Genomic DNA, 13,734 nt, shown 5'->3' on the forward strand with positions numbered 1-13,734 from the left:
TGAATCACTCCATTTTACACCTGAAACTAACACTGTATGTTAACTAACTGGAATTAAAATAAAAATGTAAAAAGTCAAAAGAAAAAAAAGGTGAAAAAGAAAAAGAAAAAAAAAATAATGGCCCCACAGGCATCAATTTCTCCTGTACCCATTCATGAGTATCAGGCAAATTTCCACCAGCATCTCACATGGCAACATGAGAAAAACCCATGGCAGGATATGAAACATACACATACAGGCCCACACTCGTGTCAGACTCCTTGAAGCCACCACAAAACTACTGACACACAGTGTAGCAAGTCAGAAATGGACCCAAGAGGGTTTGAAGAGACACATAAGAAATATCTGATTCACAGATCAAGGGAAGAAAGGTAGCACAAACATAAGGAAAAACAATACAGTGGTGTGAGCCAAGAATGATTTAAAAAAAGTAATGCATCAAGAATAGTCATCTAAAACCAGGTATGGTGAGACAAGAAACTGGAGAAGTAGATGGAGCTTTCATGGCATGCTAAGAAACTTGGAATTAATTCTATAATTAATGGGAAATAAATGAATGATTTAAAGGGATGTAATCATTGCAAATGTTTCAATCTATAATAAAGCAGTTGGCAAGAACTGGGATAAAAAAACAACATTGGAAAGCAGTAAATGGAATGGCAGGAAGAAAAATATTATTTGAAAAGTTGGTATTTTTGCTTCAGCAAATGATATGTCAAGTCAGTGGCTCTAAACTAGGGGCAATTTTACTTCCCAGGGGACATTTAGCAATGACTAGACATTCTTGTTTGTCGCAAATGGGAGGATGCTACCATATGGGTAGAGGACAAGGAGGCTGCTACATATTCAACACACAGAACAGCCTCCAATAACAAAGAATTATCCAGCCCCCAGTGTCAGTAGTAAAGTGGAGAAACCATAGATTAGGTACTTTGTTTTAGCTCAGCCAAAGCATATAAGTATGCATATACTTATACATATACATAGCTTGATGGCATTGAAGAAATAACAAAGTAATCAGGAGGATAAGCAAGATCCAGGGGCAGAGGGAAAACCAGAGAAGGTAAGGTTGTTATTATGATAGTGTCGAAGTAAATTTGGTGAGAACATATACCTTCATAATACTGAGTTCTTCACCCCATGAACATGATACAGCTCTAAATTATTTATGCTTTTTGAAATCTGTTAGCAATTATTTGTAGTTTTCAATACAGAAGTCTTTCGTGTCTTTTTAAAAAATATCTTCCTGGGGCGCCTGGGTGGCTCAGTCGTTAAGCATCTGCCTTCAGCTCAGGTCATTATCCCGGGGTCCTGGGATGGAGCCCCGCATCGGGCTCCGTGCTCCATGGGAAGCCTGCTTTTCCCTCTCCCACTCCCCTTGCTTGTGTTCCCTCTCTTGCTGTGTCTCTCTCTGTCAAATAAATAAATAAAATCTTTAAAAAAAATAAAAATAAAAAATATCTTCCTAAGTACTTTGGGTTTTATGATGCTCTTATAAATATTGTTTTATTTCATCTTCCAATTGTTTGTTATTAACATATAAATAAAATTGACTTTTTGGATTGACCTTACTAAATTCACTTATTAATTACAGAATTAAAAACTTTGTAAATTTAATTTTCTGCAGTAGAGTTTTTTTTCCAGAGCAGATTTTTTTATTGTTATGTTAATCACCATACATTACATCATTAGTTCTTGATGTAGTGTTCCATGATTCATTGTTTGTGCATAACACCCAGTGCTTCATGCAGAATGTGCCCTCTTTAATACCCATCACCAGGCTAACCCATCCCCCCACACTCCTCCCCTCTAGAACCCTCAGTTTCTTTTTCAGAGTCCATCGTCTCTCATGGTTCGTCTCCCCCGCCGACTTACTCCCCTTCATTCTTCCCCTCCTGCTATCTTCTTCTTTTTCTTTTTTCTTAACATATGTTGCATTATTTGTTTCAGAAGTACAGATCAGTGATTCAACAGTCTTGCACAATTCACAGCGCTCACCATAGCACATACCCTCCCCAATGTCTATCACCCAGCCACCGCATCCCTCCCACCCCCCACCACTCCAGCAACACTCAGTTTGTTTCCTGAGATTAAGAATTCCTCATATCAGTGAGGTCATATGATCCATGTCTTTCTCTGATTGACTTATTTCACTCAGCATAACACCCTCCAGTTCCATCCACGTCATTGCAAATGGCAAGCTCTCATTCCTTTTGATGGCTGCATAACATTCCATTGTGTATATATACCACCTCTTCTTTATCCATTCATCTGTCGATAGACATCTTGGTTCTTTCCACAGTTTGGCTATTGTGGACATTGCTGCTATAAACATCGGGGTGCACGTACCCCTTCAGATCCCTACATTTGTATCTTTGGGGTAAATACCCAGTAGTGCGATTGCTGGATCGTATGGTAGCTCTGTTTTCAACTGTTTGAGGAACCTCCATACTGTTTTCCAGAGTGGCTGCACCAGCTTGAATTCCCACCAACAGTGTAGGAGGGTTCCCCTTACAGTAGAGTTTTTTTAATAATCTTATAACTGGATGACTGAAAGCACCCTGTTACATTCTAAAATTCCTCACTCTGATTGACCAGTTGTTTTCAGACATTTTTAGTGGCAAAAACCTTTATTCAAATGAATTTTAACTGGCAGCCCAAACAAATACAACAGATAAATCAGAGTTTCTCTGGCTGAAGTTTGTGTGAGATGAGGGAAGCAAAACCCAACCTGCTTAGCCCAGCAACCACCAGTGTGTATTATCTGGGAATTTGTCAGAGCCCCCAAGGGCTCCACCGAATGTAGCTAGCAAACCAGAGCAGGTTCCGGGGGCCTTGCATACAGGATAAGAATTCAAACTTAAGGAAATAGTCAAATGTCTATATTTATTGAATGAAAATTTTTTATTGAAAGACAATATAACATAAACAGAGAAAGAGAAGCATAAGTGATATGGGACTATTTTAAAAACATAAGAAAACACTTATAAGGAAAGTGGAGTAACTTTGAGCATAGGCAAAACTCAGAATGGGAATCAGAGATAGTTTATTATCCCTGGAAAATCCAATGTCAAATTAAAAGCATGGAAAAGCAAAGAAAATAAGAAGGGAACACACACACACACACACACACACACACACACACACACACCCTCCCCAGAGAGACAGAACAGCAGAAGCTTTTGAGTCCAATGGTAAAAAATTGAATCCTTGCTCAAATTGATACTACTGTGTGACCTTGGCCAACTTCCTTCAACTCTCTAACCCTTAATTGGTTTATCTATAAAATTAGCTTTTTTGAAGTTATGGAAGTAAAGTACTTCCCATCAGTAAGAGCTTATTTATAGGTTTCTTAAAAAGAAAAGTCTCCACCCCCACCCCCACCCACCCAATTCAGCACCCTTCTCTATCAGGATAGCTCTCCTAAAATTGTACATGCATAAGCTAAATAGTAATGGTGAACTTGTGCACATTTGATTTTTAGGAATTATGGCATAATAGCAAGAGCATTCATGCCATATAAAAAAATCAATTCCAGGTAGATTAAAAACCTAAATGTGAAAGGCAAAACCATAAAGCTTTTAGAAAATAATATGGAAGAATATATTAATATCTTTAGTATCTTAAAATACAAAAAGCAGTAGCCATGAAGAAAAAGATTAGTAAATTCAACAATGTTAAAATTATGATTATTTTGCCTTCTTCAAAAGATATCATTTTTAAAAAGTCAACCACCATGGAATGGAAAAAGGTATTTACATCACATATAGCTGATAAAAGGATTTTATCCAGATTATTTATGATAAGGAAGAAAACTCTAAAAAGTCAGACAACCAGAGAGTAAAACAGGTAAAAGACTTAGAACATTTCACAAAAGAGGAAACCAAATAACTAGTAAACATACACTAAAGGCACTAAACTTCAGAAGTCAAGAAAATGCTAAATAATATTTTACTTCATATAATGTATGTTAACAAGCATATAGAGCTACCGGAATTCTCCTACATGGCTGGAAGGATTGTAAATTGGTACCTCTTTGATAAAGCTCTTTGTTTACCTCTTTGGTGAACAATATACCATAATCTAGAAATGTTGAAGAGGTAGTCCCTTTAATTCAGAAATTTCACCCCTGTGTATAGTCCATAGAGATAAACACGCTTATTTGCAATAGATACAAGAATGTTGAGAGCACAGTTGTTCCTAATTGTCAGATTGTTGGAAGCAATCCAAATGCCACACAACTTTAGAATGGGAAACACATTGTGGATACATAAATAAAGCAGACCACAGGTACAGCAAAAATAGTGTCTGTAAAAGACATCATTTTGAACAAAAGAGAGCAAGTAACAAAAGATTATAGACACTGTGTTTACATAGAGTTCCAAAAAAGACAAAATGAAACTATGTTTAAAAGTGCGATGAAACCCAACACCCAGCCCTCCCCACCGTGAGAAAGGAAATTCCTCACCTCACCACACCTCAGTTGGAGTCAAAAGTGGGGGTCTTTACAGGTTAAGAGCTGGAGCTCCCTGGGCAGAGAGCCTCCTTGCTTCCACTCAGTCACACACCTGCGCGCGCACACACACACACACACACACACACACACACACGTGCATAGTTACAAGGAAACACACTCATACTACTCTTCCCTCCAGTCACAGTACCCCTAAATGTACAAGAACAGGCATGCTTAGCTGCCCTCTGGTTCTGCAGGCGTCTGCGCATGTGTAAGACACACGTTCATTGCCAACATTGCACATAAACACCCTTCCCACACACTTGCACTGGCAGGGAATTTTTCAAACTTGTTCATCCTTTTAAAAATGTATATATGAGTAGCAAACTTATAAAGGAACTCAAGGAAATCATTTAAAATGAGTTAGGAGAGTAGTCGCCTCTGGGGAGAAATGAGGGATCTGTGATTTGTGAGGCGCATCAGTCAGGGTCCCAAACAACTGTAACAGAGGAGAAATTACAAACATGTAACTACAATTCTGAGAAATCCGTTATGGCTCAGGGAGGTACATGCGGAAGGACAAACTTGGGAGGGGTGTCCTTCCTCAAGATTGGAGCTCGTACCTTGTTAAGAAAGTGTGGTAGTTGGGACCCACAGCGTGACGGAAGTTCACGGAGTTACCGAGGCCGAAGATGGTTCACAGTCACTGGGCAAGCAGGAAACATCCCTCTGGGGTACAGACGGGTCAAGGTTAAATGATAGACACAAGGGAGTTAGGACATCGCCTCGTTGAGAATCCTGCATCAGCAATGCGGCACATACTTAGAGACCATACATGCCAAAGGCAACACACACTGGAGTAAGAGAAAAACCCCTTCCTCTGGCAAAGTCCCTCTAGCTCCCTCTACCCATAACGCTTAATATCGCATTGGCAGCCAAGAAAAAAAGTGCTTAAAGCTCTATTATCGCGGAGCAGATAAAAAAAGGTGGGTTTCAAGGCGAGAGGCAATCAACTGATAACTGGCACAGAGGAGCTAGAGAGCCTTTTGTGATGCCAGTAATGTTCTAATACTTCACGGCTGTGATAATTACACAGGTGTTCTCATTACAGCTATTGTTAAACTGAATAAGTATTATGCATGTTTCTGTATGTTATCTTTCATAATAAGATGTTGATTTTAAAAATCAAATAAGCATATATATGATTAGCATTTAGCTAACTTAAATTGTACCTTATCTCCTGCTGTTAACTAACCACAAATTCTTTGCTAAGCCACCAAATTTTTCCTCATCCTGAATCCATTGTCTTTAAAATGGAGATGGTAATACCTGTCCAGTTATTTGAAGCAATTCACATTTTCTAACAAAAGAAAAGGAAAAAAAAATAAGTTAATATACAAAAGTGTTTTGAAGGCCATGTGAACGTGTATAATTAAAAATAAGAATTATTAATTTATCAATAATTTTCAAAACTCTGGTTTTTGCAAAGAAAAGTATATTACTCAGTGTTCTCCAGAAAAACAGAACCCATGAGATATATACATAAAATAAGTGATTGGCTCACATGATTATGGAGGCCTAGGATTCCCACAATCTGTCTTCTTCAAGCTGGATACCCAGGAAAGCGAGTGGGGTAATTCTAGTCCAAGTCTGAAGGCCCGAGAACCAGGAGAACCAATGGTGTAAGTCCCAGTCCAAGGGCAGGAGAAGACCAATGTGTCACCTCAACAGTCAGGCAGAGAGAATTCTCCCTTCCTCCATCTCTTTGGTCTATTCATTCCCTCAACAGATTAGATGATGCCCATCTACATTGGTGAAGACAATCTACTTCACTCTGTTCACAAATTCAAGTGCTAATCTCTTCCAGAAAAACCATGGCAGACACATCTAGAAATATTTATTCAAATATTTGAGTCAAATCCAGTCAAACTGACACATAAAATTAACCATCATAAAAAGCACATATTCATTTTAACAGTAATATTACTACCAAAAAGACCAAGAATTAAAAGTCTAATGCTGGTCTTCTCATTGAGAATCAAGAACATGTATACAATTATTTACACAAAAAGTAAATGTTTCTTCTCTTACTGTCTGAAGCATATATTTTCCAAGCTGAAAGTGACCTAGAAATTATCTAGTCCAATCCTTCATTTGTAAATATGAAAACATTGATGACAGAAATGCTCATGTGTTCAGTTAATGAATTCCAGAGTTAGAATTATAATCCAATCTCCTAACACACAATTTATGTCCATCCCAGACTATTACACTGAGGATCTTAACAAATCCCCCAAAGTTGCAGAAAATCTGTGAGTATGAAAAGAAGCAGCAGTTGTGGTCTACTTCCTTCTTTACTCATTTGATTTCTCCCCTTTTGAGTAGGTTTGAAGCTGAGGTTTATTACCAGTAGGTAGCCTCTGGCCGTGTGAGGGGAAGATGAGCCTGCCTTAATGGAATAAAAAATGAAAAGTGTGATAAGATGTAATGAAGTGAAATAGAAGCTCTGCTCAATGCCCAAAGAAGACCATCACTGTTTGGGGGCTGCAGCAGGCTGGGCTGTGCTTAGGTGGGCACACACGAGATCAGGACTGTCTCGAGTGAACACGCTATCATTTGAGTCTCTGAAATCCCACACATCTATGAGTTGATGTGAAGAATGAATGGTAGCACAATGTTATTATGATACTTAATCTTAGTTAAAATCCAGTTTGAAGAAAAGAGTTGAAGCAAAGTTTGACTCTGCCCTCTAATGACTTATTTATTTTTTTAAGAATTTATTTATTTATTTGAGAGAGAGAGAGAGAAAGAGAGAGAACATGAGTGGAGGGGGTAAGGGCAGAGGGAGAGGAAGAAGCAGACTCCCAACTAAGCAGGGACCCTGCTGCGGGGCTCGATCCCAGGACTCTGGGATCATGACCTGAGCCGAAGGCAGACGCTTAACCAACTGAGTCACCCGGGTGCCCCTCTAATAACTTATTTAAATAATAAGTTCTGAACCAATTCTACCCCAGAGTTCATCAATAGGTTACAAAACACACTCACAGACAATAATTACTACAGTCTCGTCGCAGAGCAGGTGGAGGTTATTTGGGGAACCTGGACAGACAGAGAAAGTGTTCCTCGCCTAAAATCAGAAACCCTGAGTCTTTGTGAAGTTTTGACTTGTATAAGAGTTGAAACAGCTCTGACATCCTCCATTACCTGTGGAATGTAAAATGCGGCCATTCTTAGCTGGATGACAGTGATAAAGTGCAAACTAATGGTGTTCACCCTCTGCACAGACCCTGATGTACCTGGCCTTTTCAAAACAGGGAGGCTAATGTCTAACAAGTCATGTAAAAGTCATAGTGAATGAACCTTAAAGTAAATGCAACATAACATCCCTTTGCATTTCAGTTTTCCTTGAAATATCATCACTTTAAGTTCAGAGTCAAAGCCAAAAGGCAATGATTCTGGGTGAGTTTTGAAATGTGTGTTAACTTAACCAGAAAACAATCCAGCAAAAAGAAGGCTGAATCACTTGCTGTCGCTTGACAGTTTTAGCACTCGCTTTTCGCTTTGGTAATCAAAGTGCTGGAATTGGATTCAATCATTTTTAGTCAAAAGCCAAAACAGCAATTTATGAAAATATAAATTGGTTTCACCATAGAAAATACTGGAAATGGAGGCTTTTTGAATACCTCCCATGTAGAGATGTTTTTGCATATGTTAAATGCAAAATGACTACACATAACCTTCTGAGTAGATATACTTCTATTTTTTTCTCATTTTACTGACATGGCAACTTAAGTTCAGAAACGTAAAAGAATCATTCAAAGTCATGAATTCAGTAGGTGGCAGATCATAATAAAACTGCAGCCTTGTTCACAATTTGTTTGTTTTAAATAGATAACACAACATTAACTCTGTTAATCACTATATTTAGAGCAGCACAAACTGCATCATATAGATGCTTGATTGGTTAGTTTAACCTGTATGCATCTCCTTCTGTAGTGGAACACCGGGTTTCTATCACACTTCTAAGACTGCAGGAGGGAGGGTAGGGAGCCAGGATATCACAGAGGAGGTATGAGAGAAGAAAGAGTGATTGAAAAATGGCATACAAAATTAGTGAATCAGAATTGAGGTGCTCCGGCTTCCAAGGCATATCACTGTAAGAAAATAAAATTAAGAGGAAAAGATTCGGACTTCAGAAAGAAAAGAAAATGCTTCCTCGGCTCTGACCTAATCAGCTGAAGGGTTTTATAGTTGAGATTTGTGTCTCTCCACTTCCTCCTTTTAGAGACGTCTTAAATACTTAAAGTCTTCGTGTATTCTCCTTTAAACAGAAACTTCCATAGAGAAAAGGCTATAGCTTGATCCTTCCATAATTGTGAGTTACGGTTTGTGGCCCATATTTTTTCCAACTTTATTGAGAAATGATTGACAAATAAAAATCATATATATTTAAGGTGTACAATGTGACATTTTAATATATGTGTACATTACGAAATGATTACCACAATCAAGCTAATTAACATATTCAGCACCCTGCTTAGTTATGTGTGTGTGTGTGTGTGTGTGTGTGTGTGTGTGTGGCAAGAACACTTAAAGATCTAAGAAGATAAGATCTAAAAAGTTCTAAGAAGAAGGATAAATCTTGAGGCTTCTACACCTGACTGGCAATGAGATTCAACTAATTAAACAAACAAGTAAAAGTGAGAAAAAGAACTCAGAAGGTAATTGGTATAATCTACACCTAGGTACCTGCAGTGACCAACCTGTGATCAAACAGACATCATATAGATTCAGAATGTAGCCTCCAGTTTAATTTCAGGATGAGCGCTTTTTATTATTTTTTTATTTTTATTTTTTTAAGAGAGAAAGTGCGAGCAGGGGGAGGGGGAGAGCATGGGCAGAGGGAGAGGGAGAGAGAGAGAATCTTAAGCAGGCTCAGCACAGAGCCCGAGGAGGGGCTTGATCTCACCACCCTGAGATCATGACCTGAGCCAAAACCAAGAATTGGAAGCTTAACCGACTGAGCCACCCAAGTACCCCAGGATAAGAGCTTTATAGAAAGCTGCCTTCATCTGGCTACTTCTCTGTAATAGGAAAAATAAAGCAAAATTATCTTCTCATTGGAATTATTTTGTACAATAAATAGGTAGTCTAATTTGTAAAATTTATACCCTCTCCCCTTGGGATTCAGTAAAGTAAAATAGATGAATGTGTTTTGTTACCTGTTAAATGACACTCTTTTCTGGATGTTAGTCATATTTTATTTTATTTTATTTTATGGTTTGGTGTTTTAAAGTGACCATTTTTCATCTTTTTAAAGATACATATTTTTAAAAACTTTTTACTAAAGGTCAAAAAGTTAAACATCAATAAATATCTTTATTTTCCATAAATTGGTTCTCATGCAAAAAAAAAAAATGCTGAATAAGAGTATAAATGACAAGGTGGGCCACTAAAAGGGTAGGGCACTCCAGATCTGGATAATAAGTTATTCCAGTTTAGTGATGCTAATAAATTAGCCATTTCCTGGAAAGTTCCAACATCTTTATAACATTTTTACAATGTTTCCTAACTTTTGGTCAATGCTATTTTTCTTTAGAATTACAGATACCGGTATGGAGGAAAAGCTTCTGGTTCTATTATGATACAAAGAATATATTTTCCAAGGTGGTTTTGTTTCAGAGAGGAGTGTTTGTATTGTTCCCTTTAGTTAGCTTAGTTTAGTTTATTTTTGTTTGTTTTCAACCAAAGAGAAGGAAAATATATAGATGTTGTTCCAAAACAGCACAGGGTAAAAAATACAGATAGTGAGAAGAGCCTGTCAATGCAGGTGTGAGACGCCCCAGTGACTCTCCCACCACAGACGCAGTCTAGCAGATTTTCTTGGGCTTTGACAGGAATAGACAGAGTATTAGGGAAAAGCATCCCACAGTTACACTCAGGGCTGTTGATACCTCTTCAAGAAATAAAAATCAACTTGTTCTTTCTTTCCTCAGTTAATCATTTTTGGTTTGATGTATAGGTTTCCAAACACATACAAGTCCACTGGGAACCTGTTTCTACAGGTTATTTTCTAGGGTGAGGAGGGTCTTGAATCTAGCCTCTCTTAGGTAGAAAATTCCTCTTCCAAAGCTCAGGACAAAACCGTATCACAAAATGTCATTATAGAAACACTTAATTGGGACAAAATTATTTCTAAATAAACTTTTTTTAAAAAGATTTTATTTATTTATTTGACAGAGAGAGGCACAGCGAGAGAGGGAACACAAGCAGGGGGAGTGGGAGAGGGAGAGGCCGGCTTCCCGCGGAGCAGGGAGCCCGACGCGGGGCTCGATCCCAGGACCCTGGGATCATGACCTGAGCTGAAGGCAGACGCTCAATGACTGAGCCACCCAGGCACCCCTAAATGAACTCTTTATAATTGTCCTATGTTGAGTTCTTACTCTGTGCTAAGTGCCTTGTATATATTATTTCATTTAATACTATAAACATATTAAAACCTATCAAATATGTACTGTTATTATTATTATCTTGATATTACAGAAGAGGAAGCCAGGATATAGAAGATTTACTTGTTCAACACCAAATAGCTACTAAGTTACAGAGTTAGAATGTGAACCCAGGCCTACCTGTTTCCGAAACTTACACCCTCAATGTTTGCTTTCTACTATCTCTCAAGCAATGGATTTCAGTGCAAGAAAATAGTCTGGATGATATCTGACAGCTAATTAATGTGTTGGAGCAATAGTACAGGTATCTTTAAAAATCAGTTCTATCAAAGAAATGATAGTGATTGCTATGTGGAATTCCCTCTCTCGCTGTGTCTCTGTCAAATAAACAAAAATAAATAAAATCTTAAAAAAAATAAAAAAAATAAAATCCTTAATCTATCTGGTGATGATTTTATTTTTGTGGGTAACCAGTCATCCAGTTTCATTTACTGAATTCTCTCACCTTTCCTTACTGTTGAGACAGGCCACCCCGATGTACCTAAATTTCAATGGATGCCTGAGTCTAGTTCTGAGTTCTCTGTTCGATCCCATTGGCCAATTTTCTATCCCTGTGCCAGTTACATACTGTCTTTATTATTATAGCTTATAAAAAGTCCCATAAGTAATATGAATAAGCCTGTAATATTTTATTTTCAAAATGAAATACGAAGCAACAGTCAAAATGAATGAATTGTAGCTAACTACAATAATAAGTATGAACATTAACAATATATTATTTGTAGAAAAAAGCCCTAAATTATTACATATAACAGCATATAATTTTTAATAAAGTTAAAAACAACTGAAAAACATGCCTTTTTTGGGTATATAAGACGATTAAAAGAAATTATACAAAAAGAAAATGTGTAAGACTGCTCTTCTTCAGGCTTATATTAGAAAATCCATAAATATAATTCACCACGTTAAGGTATTAAAAGAGAAAAACAATATGACTATTTCAAATAGGTTCAGAAAAAGCATTTGATAAAATTCAAAAAACAACTTTTAGTAATTCAGAAATAGATGAGAATACCATTGATCTGATAAAAATATCTTTGAAAACAAAAGGGCAGAAATTACTGAGCCCCATCTATCTTCTACCAACCACTTCAGACACAAAAAGGAAAAGTTAAGCTGGAATAGAAGCAAAACTGACCAAGTAGGCTAAGCAATCTGATGACTCGGCAGCCTGCATAATGTCTGTAACCAAGCAAGGAGCTGAATTATCTCCAATGAGGAAAGTATCTTTTTCTCAGTTACTTGCAAAACATGTAAAGAGCCATAGGTCATTTTGGAGAGTCATCTCAAGTACTGAGCTAAGGACAGAAGATACTGAGGGGAAAAAAAAAAGTATTATTCATGAGTACAGAGAGAAAATTGTGACGAAGCTTAGAGTACATCTGCGATGATATACTATCTCTTTTGGAGAAGTTCTTGATCACAATGCTTTGCGAGCAGAGAGCGAAATCTTCTATTTGAAAGTGAAAGGGGACTCTTACTATTACACGGCTGAGGTAGCTTCTGTGCTGACAGGAAAGGGATTGTGGATCAGTCACCACAAGCATACCAACAAGCTTTGAAATAAGCAGAAAGGACGTGCCAATGGACACATCCTATCAGACGGGGTCTCATCCTTAACTTTTCTGTCTTTTACTATAAGGTCTGAACTCCTCTGAGCAAGCCTGCTCTCTTGCATAGACAACTTTTGATGAGACCATTGCTGAACTTGATACACTGAGTGAAGAGTCATACAAAGACAGCAGGCTAATAATGCAATGACTGAGAGGCAATTTGACCTTGCAAACACTGGATAACCAAGGAAACAAAGCTGAAGCAGGAAAAAGAAGGGAAAATTAGCCTTCCAAATTTTGTCAGCCTCATTCTAAAATTTACAGAGTAGACTGTTTATCATCCAAGCTATCCCACAGATTTTTGTTTATGATTTGTGATAGGTTTATGTTACTTCTATTTGAAGTTTTATCTTTCTTGTTTGGTTTTTCTGTTTAGTATTAGAGGAGTAGAGCGGATTGACGTGTAGGGAATTGTCTTTTTTTGGCATTTATTTATTTATTCATTGTTAATCAAGTTTTTAATTCCAGTATAGTTAACATAGAGTGTTATATTAGTTTCAGGTGTACCATATACCGATTCCATACATTACCTTGTGCTCATCATCACAAGAGGACTCCCTGGCAGGTGTCTGGTTTTGAGGTGCTTAATATAGGAATGTGGAATTTTTATTCAACTTATAAATGTTTGGCCCAGTACTTTGGGTATATTGTGGCTATATCTCAATGGTCATGACATGTTAAATGAGGTGTATTTGTGGGATACACAATCTCAGTGTGCACACTTTGAATAGAGTTAACACACAATATTACATCTGTGTCAGGTGTACAACATAGGATTAGACAACTCTAGACATTATGCTGTGTTCATCACAAGCGTAGATACCATCTGTCACCATACAACTCTATCATGATACCATTGACTATATTCCCCATGCTGTACCTTTTTTTAATGGGCACACTTTTGACTACAGCTATAGAAGCATTCCTTTACAGAAAATTGTGACCCACTTTGCTCTGGATGAGGGCAGAAAATGGTTCATATTTCATTCTTTGTAAAGTTACCTGCTGTGTACTTTCGTTATTTTTTGCTACACTTATTTGTATCTAAATGTTTTAGGCAAACTGAGAACAAATATACAAGAAAAGATTCTGTAAAATCAAATTTCCTAATATCCTTTATTTCATGTACAGCAATCACTAGTAAAACAAAACATGT

At 37.5% G+C, this 13,734-nt stretch overlaps 1 pseudogene; it reads left to right on the forward strand.

Annotated features, from left to right (window-relative positions):
* The window catches only part of LOC113934134, a 29,736-nt pseudogene extending 16,932 nt beyond the window's left edge, over positions 1–12,804 (forward strand).
* The last annotated feature ends 930 nt before the right edge of the window (positions 12,805–13,734 follow it).

This window comes from Zalophus californianus, chromosome 13 (assembly GCF_009762305.2).
Source record: "Zalophus californianus isolate mZalCal1 chromosome 13, mZalCal1.pri.v2, whole genome shotgun sequence".
NCBI lineage: Eukaryota > Metazoa > Chordata > Mammalia > Carnivora > Otariidae > Zalophus > Zalophus californianus.